At 40.0% G+C, this 20,719-nt stretch overlaps 1 protein-coding gene across 2 annotated transcripts in view; it reads left to right on the top strand.

The window, feature by feature from the left end:
- Positions 1-20,719, top strand: part of LOC126299280 (cytokine receptor-like) — a 431,253-nt gene that overhangs the window by 35,955 nt on the left and 374,579 nt on the right. Inside the window, exon 2 of one of the 2 annotated variants that reach the window (XM_049991063.1) lies at positions 96-163. The exons of the other annotated variant lie outside the window; for it this stretch is intronic. The gene's annotated coding sequence lies outside the window, so the exon portion shown is untranslated. The remainder of the gene's footprint in view (positions 1-95; positions 164-20,719) is intronic. 2 annotated transcript variants of the gene reach the window in all.

The following is a 20,719-nucleotide window of genomic DNA, read 5'->3' as shown; positions in this document are numbered from 1 at the left end:
CATGTTCTGAACCATTGCATAGTACACAGACTTTTCTCTCTATTTTATATCTGTGTGCATTCCTGTTCTTATATGCTTTGTTACATTTATTACAGAAATATACCGATCCTACTAAAGCAGCCATACCATTAATTACATCAAAGTGGTTGTCATCTTTTAACAGGTAAATCTTTATTTCTTTCTCAGGACCACTACAGATAACTGAATTGAAATTCTCAGCACATTCAACATTTATTTGAATATCCAACAATTGTTCAACATTTTTAATGTCATCTAAAGTAAACCCTTCTTCATTGTATTCACCCAGCTGATTACAAAATTTCAGTTAGCTCTTTGTGTAATTTGTATTTATCTCCTATTCTGATTGTCTTAATCTCGGTTGTAGTTAGTTCTCTCCCTAAAATATTATTTGCATGGTATGTTAATGCCACAATTACTGCTGTAGGACAACACAAATTATCATTGTTATTAATTCTTGCGATACATCTTTTAGTCTTTTTATCTTCAGATAGATTTATTATTTTTTACCTCGGCCACCTCTAGGAAAGTGCTATCATCTGAATATTAAATGAGGTAACAGCTATATAAATAGTCTCATCAGATTTTAATATATCTACATTTTATTGCACAAAAATTGAACTGATTCTCGAGTATTATCTGATGCTTTATATCCTGTGGAAATTGGATAAAACTTTTCTGGATTTTTGGTTGTTATATACTAAATATCTCATTTCCTAAAATTGGTTCTCTTTTTTCCTACTTCAACAACGGAATTGAGTGCTGTAGTTACATAATCTTTTTACCACCGACAGGACTGAGTTTAGAAATATTGACATCATTGAAAACCATTTGATAGTCAACAGGCCATGCTTCAAATTTTTCATTGAGTCTCGATCTAATTTCTTTAATCACAAATAAATGCATTTTAGATGGCTCAGTCTCTTTTTCTTGCTCAAATAGTTTTCTACTGAATAGATAAATTTTGATCTAGCCTCACTATTTTTTATTGTTTTGGTGGTCGAGCTTTTTCAATAACATCATGGTCAAATCAGTAAAAGTAATTTATATTAGGTGCTAGTTTTGGCCTTGATCTAGTCTTTTGGAATAATTTTGGATAAAATTTGAACTCCTGTAACCTAGTAGCATTAACTACCTCTGATTTCTTTAAATTACTGTATGCAGTAATACCAAGATTTTTTACTCTAGCTTTGAGTTCCCTTAGTTTTTAAGTATTGAGAGCTGACCACAATCTATTGGTTATGAACTGAAGATTAAAACTGAATAAACTACAAAAAGCTGCTAATTTAAGGAGATGGGACCTGGATAAACTGAAAGAACCAGAGGTTGTAAAGAGATTCAGGGAGAGCATAGGGAACAATTGACAGAAATGGAGGAAAGAAATACAGTAGAAGAAGAATGGGTAGCTCTGAGGGATGAAGTAGTGAAGAAAGCAGAAGATCAAGTAGGAAAAAATATGAGGGCTAATAGAAATCCTTGGATAACAGAAGAAATATTGAATTTAATTGATGAAAGGAGAAAGTATAAAAATGCAGTAAATGACGCAGGCAAAAAGGAATACAAACGTCTCAAAAATGAGATCGACAGGAAGTGCAAAATGGCTAAGCAGGGATGGCTAGAGGACAAATGTATGGATGTAGAGGCTTATCTCACTAGAGGTAAGATAGATACTGCCTACAGGAAAATTAAAGAGACCTTTGGAGAAAAGAGAGCCACTTGTATGAATATCAAGAGCTCAGATGGAAACCCAGTTCTAAGCAAAGAAGGGAAGGCGGAAATGTGGAAGGAGTATATAGAGGGTTTATACAAGGGCGATGTACTTGAGGACAATATTATGGATATGGAAGAGGATGTAGATGAAGACGAAATGGGAGATAAGATACTGCGTGAAGAGTTTGACAGAGCAATGAAAGACCTGAGTCGAAACAAGGCCCCAGGAGTAGACAACATTCCATTAGAACTACTGAAGGCCTTGGGAGAGCCAGTCCTGACAAAACTCTACCATCTGGTGAGCAAGATGTATGAGACAGGTGAAATACCCTTAGACTTCAAGAAGAATATAATAATTCCAGTCCCAAAGAAAGCAGGTGTTGACAGATGTGAAAATTACCGAACTATCAGTTAAATAAGTCACAGCTGCAAAATACTAACGCGATTTATTTACAGATGAATGGAAAAACTGGTAGAAGCGGACCTTGGGGAAGATCAGTTTGGATTCCGCAGAAATGTTGGAACACGTGAGGCAATACTAGCCTTACAACTTATCTTCGAAGAAAGATTAAGAAAAGGCAAACCTACGTTTCTAGCATTTGTAGACTTAGAGAAAGCTTTTGACAATGTTAACTGGAATACTCTCTTTCAAATTCTGAAGGTGGCAGGGGTGAAATACAGGGAGCGTAAGGCTATTTACAGTTTGTACAGAAACCAGATGGCAGTTATAAGAGTCGAGGGGCATGAAAGGGAAGCAGTGTTTGGAAAGCGAGTGAGGCAGGGTTGTAGTCTCTCCCCGATGTTATTCAATCTGTATATTGAGCAAGCTGTAAAGGAAACAAAAGAGAAGTTTGGAGTAGGTATTAAAATTCATGGAGAAGAAATAAAAACTTTGAGCTTCGCCGATAACATTGTAATTCTGTCAGAGACAGCAATGGACCTGGAAGAGCAGTTGAACGGAATGGACAGGGTCTTGAAAGGAGGGTATAAGATGAACATCAACAAAAGCAAAACGAGGATAATGGAATGTAGTCAAATTAAATCGGATGATGCTGAGGGAATTAGATTAGGAAATGAGACCCTTAAAGTAGTAAAGGACTTTTGCTATTTGGGGAGCAAAGTAACTGATGATGGTCGAAGGAGAGAGGATATAAAATGTAGACTGGCAATGGCAATGAAAGCATTTCTGAAGAAGAGAAATTTGTTAACATTGAGTATAGATTTAAGTGTCAGGAAGTCGTTTCTGAAAGTATTTGTATGGAGTGTAGCCATGTATGGAAGTGGAACATGGATGATAAATAGTTTGGACAAGAAGAGAATAGAAGCTTTTGAAAAGTGGTGCTACAGAAAAATGTTGAAGATTAGATTGGTAGATCACATAACTAATGAGGAGGTATTGAATAGAATTGGGGAGAAGAGGAGTTTGTGGCACAACTTGACAAAATGAAGGGACCAGTTGGTAGGACATGTTTTGAGGCATTAAGGGATCACAAATTTAGCATTGCAGGGCAGCGTGGAGGGTAAAAATCGTAGAGGGTGACCAAGAGACGAATACACTAAGCAGATTCGGAAGGATGTAGTTTGCAGTAGGTACTGGGAGATGAAGAAGCTTGCACAGGATAGAGTAGCATGGAGAGCTGCATCAAACCAGTCTCAGGACTGAAGACCACAACAACAACAACAAACTCTCCCAGAGAGGCTTCCATTTATTTAAGGACAGAAAACACTTTTTTTTGCAAAAATGTTGTGATTTCACTTTCAGTTAGCTTGATGTCCCTATTTGTCTGTAAACGTTTATTGAGACCACTTTTAACTATCTCTTTTCCTCACATACACACTATTTTCTTTTTTTTTTGCATATCTTCGAGTTGACAAACCTTGCATCTACTTGAGAGCTTGTCCCTAGATGTATGACTTAAGTAAAGAGAACTAAAATCTTTAATTTCTTGACAACCAATACATTTTTTACAATGTGCTTCACTTTTTTATTCTGTGTTTAGCTCCTGTTGATTGTAAAAACAAAGAAAATCTTTTATGTCCTCAGATTTTTCCAAAGGATTCTTATAATTAGGTGTTAGCTGTTTAAAATGTTCTTTTTTTATTATTATTATAAATATATCTTCTAAGCATTTTATAACATTCTTAACACATATGTGAATGTTTATCATTTGTATATTTATGTGAATAAAAGTTATCAATTAACCTCTCCACTTCACATTTTTTTACACTTTTTCAACACTTCCATTTATTGAGACAAGCTTTTATAAGATAAATTAAAATTACTCCTTAATAAACGAATTTGCTTTCTTGTTGCTGTGGTATAGATAGTTATATAGATAAAATATTTACACTCTTAATTTTCTTCCAATCACTAATATGGTTAATGTGTATTTTTTATCTCATCTATGAGTTTCAGTACAATACGCACTTCATGATAAGGAAATTGTAATCTAGAATGACACACTCTTAAGGAAATTGTCAGAGTGTAAACATTTATACTGAACCTCGACAGTTCGTCCCTTCCACATCAATTCAATTTTATGAATTGCAGGCAGTAAAGATTTACCGCATGAAAAACGTTGTCTATTATTAAGTATGAAATTACAGGGTCAATGAGCATCAAGCCTGAAAATTTAGTGTGTGCTATAGAATTTTAGTGGCCAGAGTCACGGCAACTGAAAGTGCTATAGAGTTTAAATTTGTATGCTAAATTTTTATTTTATATAAGTGCATATTCAACTGAAGAAGCCAAATAATACAGGTAATTCTAATTTGTTTAAAAAGATTACCGAGCCAGAAGTAGATGAATTCTATTACATTACTGATTGTGAACGTTTAAGAACTAGATATGGGGAGAAAATTAGTATGGAGCTTGGTAATAAACTTAAAAGTATTTTGCCAGACAGTTTTAATAAAATAATAAGTAACTAGGACTTTCAGTTTTTTGTAGATAACAATATTAAACTAAAGTACAGAGTGTTCAAAAAGTCTCGCTGCAATACTGTATGACTGTTAGCTGCAAGTGCCATATGATTGTTCACCTACCTGGGTTTTTCAATGAAACAATAAATGCACAACGATACTGCAGTGATATTCTGTACCCATTCATAGGAGAAGTTGTGTTAAGTGAAATACTGAACGGTTGTTTTCAACAAGATGGTACAAAAGCACAAACAGCTCATGTTTCAGTGTCACTGCTTGCTGATGTTTTTGGTGGTCTCATAATTTCACAGGGACATTGGCCTCCATGATAACCTGACCTAACACCACCTGACTTTTTCTTCTGGGGTGTAGCAAAAGCAACTGTCTTTAAAAACTGTCCAAAATCCATCGATGAAGGGAAAACTGGACTGCTTCTGTTACAGAAGAAATGTTACAGCTTGTGTTTGGAAACATGATTAGATGAATTGAATTGTGTATTCAACAACAGGGGAGACACTTGTAACATTTAATGTGAAAATTTGTATGTAAAAATGAATATTCAATAAATTAATAACTTGTATTTCACTGAGTTTCATTTCGGCATACGGCACGCGTGGCTAACAATCATATGGCACTGCAGAGAGACATTTTGAACACCCCATATAAAAGAACGAAAAGAACTAAAAGTAATGATAACGAATTTCACGATATGGAATTCATTGCTTGAATATATTTTTACTGATTATTTTTTTATATCCTATTTTCTGGATGGGTTGAGTTTGCTCAGTAAATAATCCCTTAGTGCACCCAATGTACCCAGTTGCTACTCAGCCACGTTCCAGCCTACAAGGAAAACGCGAAAATACGCTGCCACATAAGAATGTGTTCTGCTCTGTGCTAGAGCAGAACACATTCTTATGTGTTCCCTTGGAAATGGTGGATGGTGGTTGACAGTGTATTCAGGACAGCATGCCTAAAAGCCAAAAGCTTCAGGACTTATATGACTATTTTGTGAATTAGTGGATCGATAACGAACATATGTCAAGAGAAATGTGGAATTGCAGTGGAAGGCACCACCACACTAATATTGCCTCAGAAGGATGGAATCGAAGAATGAAAACATTAATATCAAAAGTTCATCTGAATGTTTACTCTTTAGTAAAAATCTTCAAGAAGTTGCAGAGCACCACAGCGACCAATTTGATCGACTAATTTAAACCCTGATGGGAACAGAAGAAAAAAGTCATAAATGAAGACTGACGAAACGATTGCAAAGGCTTTAAAGAAACTTCAAACTGATGGGAACTTAAAATCATTTCTGACTTAAGTGGCTAATTCATAGAAATCACGATGACGAATTAAATGTCAGAATCATTGTAACATTTGTAGATACTGAAAAGTAGTTTAATGTAATCAATGGAAATCTTGTAAATATTGTAAATTAATTTAATGGGGGATGAAAAGAAACTACCTTCTTATGGTGTTCCCTGGAAATGACAAAAAAAACTACTAGATGTCTCTTGGAATTAGTAAAATATTCCCTAATGAAGGCTGCCAAACTACCTCAAAGACCAAGCTTCTTCTAGGGAATAATCGCAGCATTCGCCTTGAGAGGCTGTTAGAATCAAAATCTGTGTGGGTAGACACCGAATAAAAGATCTTTACAGCGAAAATTCAGCCAAATGTCATGCAGTGAAATCTATACTTTCTCCTTCCGTTAAAAGATGAGCAAACCAGCATGAAACAAGCAAAGGCAAAATAAATTATCATAAAAAAGTGACTGAACGCACTTTTGCAACCTTTCAACATACGCTAAAACTAATTACTAGCAACACATGTTATAGACTGCAGCAGGCCTGTTGAGGATGCGGCTAGGCGAAGAAGAGTGGTCATCCTCGCTAGTAGCCTATGTTATGAGTGCTCGCAGGAAAATGGGACGGTCAGGCGTCGTTACGTAGCGCAGGAGAAGTGCAAACAATGTGCTGCCTTCAGAGGAATGACCATAATTAGGTTTGACATAGCCTTAGATACGAACATACAATATATATGGTGCAGTGCATAACGGGAAACTCCACCCAAAAATTTAAATTTTCTTCTACTCTGACGACAGCAACCAAATTTTAAAATCGTGCCTACTGTATAAATATGTAGCAATATCCAAGTTTAGAAGAAATCCTTAACTTCGCTGGTTTTCGAGTATTGAATTTTTAATACGATTTTAACGGTATTCTTGAAAACAAACTTTTGGTACTCACAGCACAATTTTCACATGACAGATTTTGTAGGTACATTCTCAAGGCGTAGTTTAACGGTTTTGTGCATGCATTTTATAAGATGTATTAATAATTTTGTTTTCAGTGTTTATTTCAAATTTCAGCCTTAAATTTTTCTAATTGTCGGCACATAAATTTGATGATAAAATAAACAAGTTACATTTTCAGTAATATTAATTAATAGAAATACGCAAATACATGAAGACTACTTCCTGCAAAAATTTCATTTAGATTGGCTAATATAAAAAAAGCTGGCCCTGAGTTTAGAACAACAAACTTACCACAAAACGTATTTCAATATTTATCAAAACATGAATGTTACTACAAGACACATAACCACTAAAACGTTTTCCCTTCTTGCTTATATGAGGCTTCTTATTGTAATTTCAAGATCAAGGTAGCCATTTTCTTGAAGTTTCTGAATGAAAACCTACTCATAGACTTCTTGAGGAGGTACAGTGGTTGGGATATTTGATCATAAGCCAATGCCTATTTCCTTGGAACTCGTCGATTGTACTGAACAACACTTCATTATATTACCTAAATTTATATCTACACAGTCAGGCAAAGGAACTAATTTCCAACAACTGCATGCAAATTGTTTTTCTTCAGTTTTCTGGAAATCTTGCAACTTGTTTTTCCTAATTTGAGTTTATGCCAAATTTGGCGTAAAGGTGGTTCTTTCTGTTTGATGGTGCCAGAAATCAAATATTATCTTTGGCATCTCTCGGTGTTCCACACCACCTTATTCAGTCCGTATTTCAAACATTTCTTAGACGTACTTGTAATTTGAATACAGCCAAATCGTTTTGAGATCTAAGATATAAAGTAATCGTTAAATTTCTTTGAAAAAATGGAGTTTTAGCAAGAAGTCTCCCCTTAAAATAGAGTGCACCTGATTTGAGATGAAAAGTAGCATAACGGTCGGGTTAGGTTAGGTTAGGTACTTCAAAGCAGTCAGACACATCAACATCAATGTATCAGTGCAGGGTGCCTAGTCTATATGTTTACTGTATGTGATGGCATCTTGATACACTTAGGGTTCTATTAATGTGCTCCAAAACTTTGAATGCAACAAGAAAATTCAGTTACAAGAACATTATACTAGCTTCCATACAAAAGATTACGGTCACTTGGAAGGCGAGAAGCTGATGTGGAAAATAACGAACGACAAAAAAAGAAGCTTTTGAACGATATGACTGAAGAAAGTATTCGTCATACGAGGGCAGAGAAATAAAGTATCTGTAACTTTCCCAACATCTTCACAAAAAAATGCATTTTTGTTTTTTGTGGAGGAACACTCAACGAGGATCTACAGTTAGATCAAGTTGCCATAACTGCTTGCAGAGGGTCGCGCACTTTCACTGGTTTTCGGGTAATGCTGACAGTGCGGAAACTCGGTTACAGCTATAAGCTATACACTGCAGTATGGCGTTTGGGTGATTATAATTTCATTGGAAAATTAGTCACGTTGACTTCTGTTTCCTCAATGTAAAATGTTTCACGACTTCAGAAGTCTGCAGTTAAGATTATGGTGATGTTTAGCCTTACATGTACATGCTGCTGTCCTGTGTAATGAAGACAACGAAATCTGCCCACAGAAGCTCACCAGCAGACTTAAGAGCTTGGCTTCCAACTAGCATTACTCGAAAACTGGTACTAGAGTTGATCCTTTAGTTAAAAGTATTATAAGTAATATATATTGACATTCTGTGTTTTTATGTTTAACTCTTAAATACTATGGTAATGAAATATAAGTTTGTCAACTTAAATTTCGTCCTAAAATGGCAGTCGTCATAAGGCTCCAATAGTCCTAAGAAATACCTCATTTCTTACTTAGCTGCTCCCGCACTGTTCTCTGCATCATCGAAGTATTAAAAGAGATGTTTGATTTCATTGCGATTTCTCATGATGTTGAATTTCATTGCAAGTTCACATTAATACAGCAGTCTTAAAAATAAAGTTGCCACGAAACGCGTTAATGGGCCACACTGAAGCGAAACATGGTTGCTCTGTTGTGTGGTGTGACCGCCCTCCAGCTGGCACGAATAGCTGCCCTGAACTGCTAGATTTCTCAGTGTCTCAGTGTGCCTGTACCAATGATCAGCCGGTTAGCCCGGCAGGAGCCCCGGACTCTGTGCAAGTGTCACTCCACGCAAATGTTCAAAAAATGGTTCAAATGGCTCTGAGCACTATGGGACTTAACTTCTAAGGTCATCAGTCACCTAGAACTTAGAACTACGTTAACCTAACTAACCTAAGGACATCACACACATCCATGCCCTAGGCAGGATTCGAACCTGCGACCGTAGCGGTCGCCCGGTTCCAGACTGTAGCGCTTAGAACCGCTCTGCCACTCCGGCCGGCGTGCAAATGTTCCAACACTGTGTGGACGCGTACATGTGTTCCGCGTGAGGGATAGCATTTGTCTTTGTTTGTATTTATATCGGCTGTTACACTCGCCGGCTGTACTAGGAAGACCACATGGCGAACCAACATCGTAAAGCAAAGCTACGATTCACCTTCTGCCCGACTTTGCCCTACTCAAAGCACAGTATGTGGAGCGTTTCTTAAGAGACGAGGTATAGATACCACCATCGGGCACAATAGGAATACATCTTCATGTCACTGGCAGCACAGTGTACGTGAAGATTATCAATGACGGAATGTGCGACGAGATCATCAGGGAGGCAAGTCGACGACTCCGCTTCTGCCACACAGGTGGCAACGTAGGCACTGTGACCGGCGATCACGCGGGTAGGGCGAACAATTATAGTTCCCGAGCTTCCTTTTGAACTACCTCTTGACACTGCCCCTACGGCACGGTCCTCGAACGCGTTGGTGAGAAATGGGCTGTCTCGGTTGCTGCCCGACAAGTGCGTATCGATCTCCGTAACCATTTGCCCTCTTACCTTCGCATCGGGAGCTGGAGAGCCCTTATCGTGTACGACGGCCGATCCCAGAAATGCTCGGAATGCGGAATAGAATATCATCTTGAGTCGGAATGTATGGAGCGACGGATCGCACAGTTACTGCCTGCGGACTTGAAGCCCCTACCCAACCCGTCTACTCTGCCGGAGACGTATGCAGCGGTGCTTACCGCCGCCATTATTGCACGAAGCCTGTCACTTAGCCACCGCAGCCAGCCATCACAAAGCGGCGGATTGGACGACGCGAAAGGACCGATAGACACAGAGGCCGCCACACAGCTGCTTCCTCCCCCTAACACCCCGACTGGCGTCCTCACTGCGTCCGCATTTGGCTCGCTTCTGGACGACGGGACTCTGACGCAGAAGGACATGTTCTCGAGCAACTTCCGCCACGGCGGCTCAAGCGGAGGCGCAGGTCGATACCAGGAGCCAGTGGCACTCCCATTTGCGAGGATGACGATGTCACACGTGCGGACGACGTCCACCTCCCGATATCAGCTGACGCTGCCAGTGATGGACAACCTTGCACGACGATCACGCCAGCGCCTGTCCTCTCTGTGTACGGTGTAAAGAACAACACGCTGGTGGAGACAGTTGTCTCCCTGTTAGCATCGTACGACCACTCCCTCACAGAGAAACTCTACGGAACCTGAACACTCCTGTGTCGCAACGGCACGGGAAGACGATAAAGAAGACGCGTCGACGATCCACTGGGGCCGATGCACCCAGTTAGCCCCAATTACCAACGACTTACAAGTGTGCCCCCTACAGTCTGGCGGGATGTGGTACTATTACCCACTGACTACACCCACTCCTCAATCAGCGACGCCAGATCAACTTCTGGTGATGTCGCGACAAGTGTACTGAGTGGTTACAGTCAATACTAATACGATTTGCAGTGAGGTGAAGACACAATTAGTCTGAGGCATGATTTCTGCGTCAGATATTGACGGTGCCCTATTACAAGATGTGCATGCTGCGAAAATCCCGAATATTTAATGACTTGTACCACTCTGTTAGTGATCAGGGCAGGTGACGTGTGGCGATCTATATCTGACAGAGGCTACTGGTCACTGACGCGACCATATTTCCCATCCGCAATGGGTATGGCCATTACCATATTTAGAATGTGTAGCCGGCCGGTGTGGCCGTGCGGTTCTAGGCGCTTCAGTCTGCAACCGCATGACCGATACGGTAGCAGGTTCGAATCCTGCCTCGGGCATGGATGTGTGTGATGTCCTTAGGTTAGTTAGGTTTAAGTAGTTCTAAGTTCTAGGGGACTGATGACCACAGATGTTAAGTCCCATAGTGCTCAGAGCCATTTTTATAGAATGTGTATCATCGATGTATATGCTCCATTGGGCACATCCAAGCGGCCTCAACATTCTGTTTTTTACTCTGTAGTACACATCGTTCTACTATTCATTGGCCGTTTTGACCACGCTTTAGTTGGAGGTGACTTTAATTGCGAATTGCATCTGCAAGACCAACATGCTCGCTACTCACCACGCTCGGTCCTATGTACAGTGGTCAAAGAACTCCGCCTTATTGATGCGTGGGAGGAAGTCCACGGCGAACCCCCCCACCACCACCACACACATCTTACTAGACATTTCGCAAGCAGGATAGATTGCATCTACATCTCTGACACCCTCCAGTCAGGAGTGCTCGCCCCAGAAAATTACCACTCACTTTTTCCCACCACTGCGCACTCATCAGCTCACTTCTACTTTCACTACAGTCAGTCTGGCGTAGCTGTGAGACATGGAAACTAGACACGTCCCTCCTCCCTGACTCAACTTGTCGACAAGGCGTCGCAGCGCTGTGGGCTTCCTGTGAACACCGCCTTCCCATCTACACTCATGTGGTGGTCCAACTACCCCAAACTAATTATCACGATAGAGTTGGTCTAATGCAGGAAAGTATAGGCAGCGTGACACCATTAAATATTTCTATACCATACTGTGAGAACTCGACGACCAACCTCCATGATCCGTTGCACAGAGAACGACAACACATTAAGGCCACATTAATTTCACTCAGACACAATACTCTACAGGCTTTGGTGGTGAAATCACTGAAACAGAATATCGCGCATGAGGAAACACCATCAATGATCCATACGACGTCCGACCTTCGTCGTCGTCGTCGTCATCATCACTAGCGTATCACCACCCTCCTCTCGTAAGACGGTAGCCGAGTCAGTGCACAGGTGGCAATTGTGTCCACCTTTGCTGACCACTACCGACAATTTGCGACGACAGAACAGCGGACGACGGGACATCTGAGGACGTTCTCAGATACGTCACGCATACGCTCGACACTGCAAAGGCAACATCCTTGGTGGCGGAATTACTAAGGACAAAGTCGCAGACGCTATCGCCAAAGGAGCGATGAAAGAATCGCCAGGCCCAGATGGTCTTCCAGTTGAATTCTACCGGGTGTTCCGTGACATAATGATCCAGCGGTAAACACAAATGTTCCAGGAGCTGTTCACTCCCAACCTTCATGTGTCAATGGCCCTTGTGGCCGGAAATTTAATTACGGTACGTGAAATGTCTCGAGGTCTGGAGATCACAAACTTTCGTCCGCTTACTCTTCTCAATGAGGACTATAAAATGTATCTCGCCTATTGGCGGCACGCACACACTTGGTACTGCCCTCAATTCTTGCACTGGAGCAGACGTCGCTTGGCCGTGGTGCCAACATACAAACTGCCACGGGCGAATGTCGGGATTTCATCGTGCTTGCCATTTCCTGCCGCCTCCGTGCGGCGGTGGTATAGATCGACGACTTCGATAGTTCCTTTGATAGGGTCCGACTCAAGTTTCTTCTATCGTCCACGAACCCCTTATCGGAGGCATCCTATCGTGACTTATGGGACTCACCCTACGCAGCCAAATCTTCCATTCCCGAGCACATGCAGATGATCTCCTGCTCCTGGTGTGTACATCTAGAGAAATACATAAGGCCATTGCGTGGATTCGACAGTATGAAAGAACCTCGGGAAGCATCCTCAATGTGGCTAAATCAGCAATTATAGACATCAGTCGTGGCCTCCAGCGTGAAGGGGCACTGTCCCTGGCCACAGTGGACAAACTCCATTACCTGGGTATCAGATTTACGGGACATACGCATCGTACAGTGATACTCCTACGGCCGTTTGCTTCAGATAATTTGAGCCTACATCCGACACGAACTCCACTGCAGCCTGAATCGAATCCAGCAAGTGGCCCACGTCAGCACCTATGTCATGCCCAAGCTGGTACACATTGCCCAAATATTCCCTCTGCCAATGATCCTGTGGCGGAACTTCCAGGCGGCTTTTGGGTACTTTGTATCAGCAGGAACCATCTTTAAGGTCCGCTACGAGAGCCTCATCCTCCCTACTTCAGCAGGACTCAGTTTCTTACATGTTAGGGCCAGGACATTTGCTTTATAGTTAGCTACTATGACATTGGCACATGTCTTCCATGTCCCTTACACGCAGCCTCCTGAAAGTTCTTATACTGGCCTCCTCTGTATCAATGGTCAATGTGGCCCACATTGCCCCAACACTTTCCCATGTATTCACCTACTTTGTCGAACTCAGCTGCGTATATGATACCCTTACGTCCATGCACATACCACGAGAGGGACTTTTACAAACTATTTTCGCAACGCATCCCCTGCAGTGTATTAGAGTACCCCTGGCCAGATATCCATTGGACAACATTGTGGAAGATCGTTCATGTGCCCTGCCTTACAGCTGATGCACGAATCCCGTGATACCATGTCATCATGGTAAATACCCGACGAACTAGCGAATTCACTGTAATGGGGTGGCAGAATAACCATTATGTACTCGCTGCCATAGTGAGGATACTGATGAGCATCGTCTCACATTTCTGTCGGAACACGATGTATGGCATTGACTGATACTGGCACGTTACCTCTGTGCCCCACCAAAGACTGTCAGGCTGCAATTCCTTGTCTTTCTGGAGTACACACATTTTCCTCTTACCAAGCACCACGCTGTAACATGGTTCAATTGCCTGACGATTGCATACCTCTTCAGCGACAGGGCAAACTCGAGTTTTGGTACCATATTTTAGATGCTCGCACCGCACTTGAACGAACGCCATACTACCGCGTCAATTTGCTAATTACTTACACAGTTGAATTTGTGACCCGCCCCTCAGTTGAGGTGTACCCGACATTTGACATGCCTGACACCTTACGACACCCTTTTTCGGAGCGGTAGAGTGTAACAGCCTAGTCCAGGCCAGTGAGCGGGAGATGTGATCGAAGAAGAGCCCACTACACCTTCCAAGTTGTCTTTATGTGTTTCCTCCTTTATTACTCCCTTTTTTGTTTCTATTTCTTGTCATATCCCCAATGTTTGCAGGCTTGAGCCGTTGGGAAGGTATAACCTTATTGAGCATAGGCAGTGTAAAAAAATAATGGTGGTCTGTGGTGCCATTTCATTTTATAGCAGGACCAGTAATGTCAAAGATCTCTTCTCACCTCAGAACATTAGCAGCTCTACGGACAGGGCCCCCCAACCAGCTCGGTATTTTGATGCTTTAACTCGTCAGTTGGGTAGAATTTGGCACGATACGTTCAGGAGGACATCAAACAACTCTGTCAGACAGTACCAAACCAAATGACTGCTTGCATAAGGGCCAGAGGTGGATCAACACGTTACTGTATTGTTTAGCTTCTGAAGTTCTTATTCAATCATCAAATCTTTCTGCAACTGTCATTATTTCTTTGCCTGTACATCTTACCTACCGACTTCCGTCCCATTCGGATAATTCCTTCGTGATGCGTCGGTTTTTCTTTGCCTGTTGATGACAAATTGTGTAACGGTCTCGTTCCGTACGAATTAAGCTCTACTAAATCGACCCATGCCCCAGTTCAGGTACAGGTATTTTACACAACGCAAGTACGAGCAACTCTAATGCTCAGAGTTACGTTGTTCAGCAGCACGAATAATCTGAGGGTTCTGGGAGCAGTATCATTAGCGCTACTTCTCGTAGCCTGTCGAAGTCCGTTCTTACAATCGTATTCATTTCATGAAAGGATAGCTATACTTACAATCAGCTATGAAACGTGAATTAATTTTGAACAAGTTTGGTGGTAATAAACATTGACAAGCTATCAGAGTCCAGTGTAGGAACTAAAACACTTTTCTTCGCACAAGGCAGGAGGAACCAAGTCAGATGAGCGTTGAACGTCCCGTTGTTATTATTTTTTCGTTGGTATATTCATATCATTAGTAACCTACTAGTATAGAATAACAGTATAGCATTAGGCTCAAAGATGCGTAATCGAGGTTACAAATATTTTCGATATAAAAGTGACGTCAAAGAAATTCAATCTGCCAACACTTTAATCACATGTACAACAAATCTCTTCATTCAGGAGTGCATAGGCATGCTGCCAGGTTAGGGGAATGGCTAGAGTTTGCGCAACAATATTCGAGTTCGCGAGTTCGTTAACGTATCTTAGCGTATTTTTTTAAAATTTCCTAACTGCATAGAATAGTATCTGGCTTCTTAATCATTGTACAGCAATTACAGCAGGTATTGTGCAAATACATGCTATTGTTTAGTACTAATACGGAAACGAGAGTAAAACAGATTTCGTTATTCCACTTTTAAGCCAAAAGACCAATATGATCCAGCGTGTGGGTAAATGTTTGAAACTGCAGGAAGTCGATTTGATCATCTGTTCTGAATACCATGCATGTTTTGTGAAACACATGCTGTCGCTGAGACTGAGTTTACAATATTACAGCCGGTCACTCTTACTGAGGGTAATAAGAACGTCTGAAACGTTCCCTTTGGAAAATTATGTATAATTGTGCTGGTAAACCACTTATTTTTTCTGCCCACCCCCTTTTCTATATAACACCTCAATGCATTTTTTTCCCATTCCTCACAACTCATTCTCTTATATAGCCTACCCCTTCTTGAGCTAACTTAAATTTACTGAGCTCAGATATATATACTAAGGGACGAGGCAATGCAGCAGCACAACAATTAACACAAACATCAATGACAAAAAATGCAAATTGGCAAAGAAAGCAGCAGTATATCTAAATTAGCAAAGCAAATGCATCATTACAACTAATATGAGCCAATGTGCAGCAAAAAGAAAAATAAATCAGTAGAAAAACTTGCTTAACAGAGTAATACAAAGTGACAAATGCAGACAAAGGTCAAGCAGAAAAAATATTACAGTAAAGATATGAAATGTCTAGTACCTATGTCAGATCTTAACACTAGAGTGATCCATCACAAAAACTTACTCTGATAAAAAAGTTACCAAATCGTTGAAAAAATTATGTATGCAAGTCCTGTGAAGGGAAATGTCTATTTGTGCTCCCTTTTCTAAGAAAGTAGATCATAAAGTTATTCTTTACTGGGTCTGTAGACAGAAAACTTTTCTGTTAGTACATCTATTAAACAATGCTGCAGTGCAGCTAGAAACTAGATATTAAACAAAATGAGCAAATATACACATAAAGCAAGGCATGAAATGTCATTCACTAGCCATATGGCATTTCACAAGGCAGTACAAATTCTCTCAACTAGCAATACAATAGACGTAAAATGTTTCTCATCAACCCATTAGGCATTTCAGTAACTATCAGAAATAATGAGCTCCAAAGTGTAATCATATGTTTTCAAGTATGAGCGTGTCGTATTTGTGATACTTTCTACAAAGAAATGTCAATAGCTCATTTAATGGCCTCTCCTTTTTTTGTTGTGCCTCTGAAAGGCACAGCTTTTTTTTCCAGGCGACTGTCGCATAGCTGGGCGCCTACAGCGCATTACGTCAAAGTCACTTAGCTTTCTTACCGAAATATTTAAATCAGCAGCTTCTGCTACAGTGACAGTCTCATATAAAAAAAATTCATAGGTCGAAAAATCACAGTAGAAATGCGTAGAAACGAAATCCCATGTATAGCAGTGTTGTGATACATTCACACATGGACACACATGTCATAACTCTTAATGTACGATTCTTGGTTTCCAACATCCTTTTCAACAAACCAGAGTCCCTAACTTCTATTCATGATTTATATACATTTAAACACATAATCACATTCCTCATATAGCATCAGCTTATTGATCATAAACATACCTCAACAGCATAATACACGTCGCCCTCGTGATAATATCATAATAGATCAATAACATCTCAAAATCGTCGCAGCTTCTTTCAGTAATTTCAAAACCTTCAATAAAGTCATCTACCTCAAATGTACTTAAAAAACATGATCCCTTACCAAATACAACATTCAAAGCTCTCATATTATCACAATGGTTACGAAAAAATATGAACAGTTCACAAAGTACAGACAAAATACAATTTCATAAGTGTGAAGTTATCCAGCTGTGTAATTGCGTAAACATGTGTCACTGACAGTAAAAAAAAAGTTTGTTTCTCTGTTAAATAATCAGATAGCTATGTAATTCTGTGTTAGAGAAATATGATACCGATATGTAAAGTTGTATAAGCAAATACCATATTAGCCAGGGCTCTTAGCGCTAGCCACACGCTTAGTACGCTGAGTAGGCGTGTACCCCATGAGGATAAATGTAATTATACCCTCAGGTGTTACAGATTACATCAATGGAGTGAAATGTATCACTGAAAACCTTCTTTGTATCTTTGTAATTCAAAAATCTTTAAAAATAAATGTTTTAAGTACAAAGTAAATCACTCAAATACGTGTACTGTAGCGTTAAACTGTGCGTTTTGTTGTAAGATAATCTCTGTCATTACTTAAAGGTAAAAATGTGCCCTGTGCAGTTGGTTCCGGCGGAGGTTCGAGTCCTCCCTTGGGCATGGGTGTGTGCTTCCTTAGGATAATTTAGGTTAAGTAGTGTGTAAGCTTAGGGACTGATGATCTTAGCAGTTAAGTCCCATAAGATTTCACACACATTGAACATTTTTTTTTAAAATGTGCCAAGTGTCGTAATTATCGTCGTCTGTAAGCAAAGTTCTGTAGAAGTAATTGTACTTACCTCATAATAAGCAGAAGTGAAATTCTTTGCATGTAGATATTGTATTTATTACGTACATTACCGTGATCAAGAAAGTACTATACTGTAACGTAGTGTTGTGCTAATGAAAAGGCTGTCTCATTGTAGCTATACCACAAAAGTTACTACTGAAACATGTTTTACTTTCCAGAAGAATTCAGAAAAACTGTGTAGATGCAGCAAAAAAGCAATAATATAAATTGTGTCACTCATTAGTAGTGTCGTGATGTAATCGTGTAGCTGTCAAATAAACTAACCACTGTATCATCCGGTATCTCTCAGAAAGTACTTTAAATCCAGAATGTATTTTCAAGTAAACCAAAATGTTGCATTAAAATCTCATTAGCGGTACCGGTTATGTTCTAAGTATGTTAGCCTTATAGTCGTTACATAATCGTGCAACGAACAAGGAATAATGTACACAGTAACACTGTTTCATCTGCTCACTATAACAATGCATTCGTAATTACAGTCTAAATAAGTTCTCTAGTTTCTGGACTGGATAGTTGACTTCAAAACATTGTTGCATGTTAACAGTTTCTAAGTGTGACAAAGCATTCTAGTAATGTAAAGTGACAGATTTTATGGCAAAGACTAAGTTAATAAGTAGATTATCTCTCAATAAATGGTTTTACATGTGAAATATAGTGTAAACCTTTACTCTTCCTAGTACGCAGAGCTTCAGCCTCAACGCAATTATCATATGGTATATATCGGTAAAGAATGCTCAAATTGTTCTCAAGGTTAGCGTCTATGTTATTTTTCTCTGAGCCAGCCGGCGCACGTGGCTGCCTGCGGTGCAAGTCATTTTCTGTTACCTTTGTTGTCACGAGTCGTTACTGGGATTTGGAGATCTAACTTAAATTCACCATGTCGAGAGGGCCCTACCCTGTTTGAATCCCGACAGTTCTAATTAAATTCTGGTCTGTTGTTAAGATTATATTGTCTGTCGCCATGTCGCTAGTTTCCATAGTGTCTTTCTTGTTGGTCACGTGGTGGAGAACTTCTCCCTGAGTCGTCACTATGTGGTGGACCGTTGCGTCTGAAGTTATTCTGCCTCCCCTGATAATAATTATTTTGGTTCCCATATTGTCTGTTTCTCTGAGTGTCTCTGCCATAGTCATTACAGTGGAGAGGTGATCTTTCCCTGCAATTATTACTACTCTGTCAAAGGTTGTCATGCGGGTGGTGTCTGCTTTGGTAATGATTAGCGTTGTAAGAATAGCATCGTCATGTCCAGTTATTATTTCTGTCATCGCGAAATTCTGATGGATGTGACATTAATTGTTGTGTTCCTGTTTTCGCGTCCCACGATTGTCAGTGTCAATTTTCAATTCTGGTAACAGTCTCTGAAAAGCTTCGATGTCGTCTTTGCAACGTCCTGCCAAAATAATACGTCGTAAATGTTCAGGCAATTTAACTAAGCAAATGCGAATAAATATTTGACAAGACTGGAAAATCCAGATTGTTCAAAGTGTTTCATCATTACGATGCTATATTTTACGCGATCTTGAGTAGCTTGAGACCAATATGCTGAGAGGAAGGAATGATAAAATTCTGCTTCAGAGTGACAATCGCGAATGACCGAACGCATTCTTACAGCTGCTTCATTCTCTAAGTAGCCACACATAAATTCTAATCTGTGCTCGAATGACCAGTTGTGAGGAAAACAATGAGACAATTGATGAGGCCGTGCTTGTGGTCGAATGTCGTTGCCGGAATTCTTAAATGTTTCGAATTTACGTGTAGTAATGAACTGCTTATAGTCAAAGTCATCATGACGGCGAGTCGCATTGTTACGTCTTGTCGGCGGTTCCATCTCAAAGTTTGGTGCACCTCGCCAATTTCTTTCATAATTTCCGAAATGCCCTGTGTTATTATTTTGTGGCTTTTCCGTATTTCTAAGTCCCTCTTCCCGTATTGGAGCGCAAATGTCCTCTGAAATACGTAATTCTTGTATTACTTGTGCCAACTTATTTTGTACTTCCCGCATTTCTCTTTTGTGTTACTTATTAATTTGATGCTGATCTTGTTTGAATTTTCAAATTTGTTCGTACTCTTCTGTATCAGTGAAGATTACGGGTCTTGTGTCATTCAGATCATCATCTACCTTTGTAGATAAGTTAGTGAACTGATCCGAAACTTCGGCTACTTCTCCGATAGTGAACTTATTTCCTCAGTGTGTTTTTCTGAACCAAGTTTCAGAGTGTCTATATGTGTTGAAAGCGTATCTACTGTGTCCTTTAAGTTTCTCTGAGTTTTTGCAAGTTGCGTAACCGAATCGGTAGGTGCAACTGAGTCAATTTTAGCTTGATTTTCATGAACAATAGTTTGCATTTCTTTTACAGCTGCTACGTGATCCTGTAATGCATTTTTATGCTGCGAAAAAATATATTGAAAATGCTCAAAAATTTGTGTTTTTACGTCGTTACAGACTTTTTGACATATAGATTCGATGTTAAGTAACTCAGTAGTTAACTCTTCGCGTGTTTATTCAAGCGTTTGTTCCATTGAGTATAACTTTTGAAGCTTTTGCTGTGTTGGTCTCTGATTCTGTTCAATTGTGTCTAACTGTTGAAGCTGTTGCTGTGTTCGTCTCTGATTTTGTTCCATTGTGTCTAACTTTTGAAGCTGTTGTCCCATTTGTTGCAGTAATTGTAATAACAATGCTGTGGTGTCTGAAACATGTTTCACTGTACTTTTCGGGAGCGCATTTGCACCGGCAACATTCGCATTTTGAAAGGCAGAAAATGTGTCTTGACTTGATTGCGAAACGGGTAATGACACAAAACCTGACTCTACAGTATTTGCAAGACTGTGTCCTGTC

Source organism: Schistocerca gregaria, chromosome X, assembly GCF_023897955.1.
Source record: "Schistocerca gregaria isolate iqSchGreg1 chromosome X, iqSchGreg1.2, whole genome shotgun sequence".
In the NCBI taxonomy this organism is placed as follows: domain Eukaryota; kingdom Metazoa; phylum Arthropoda; class Insecta; order Orthoptera; family Acrididae; genus Schistocerca; species Schistocerca gregaria.
Note: the sequence above shows the minus strand (reverse complement) of the source record. Positions and strands in the feature narration are given on the sequence as shown.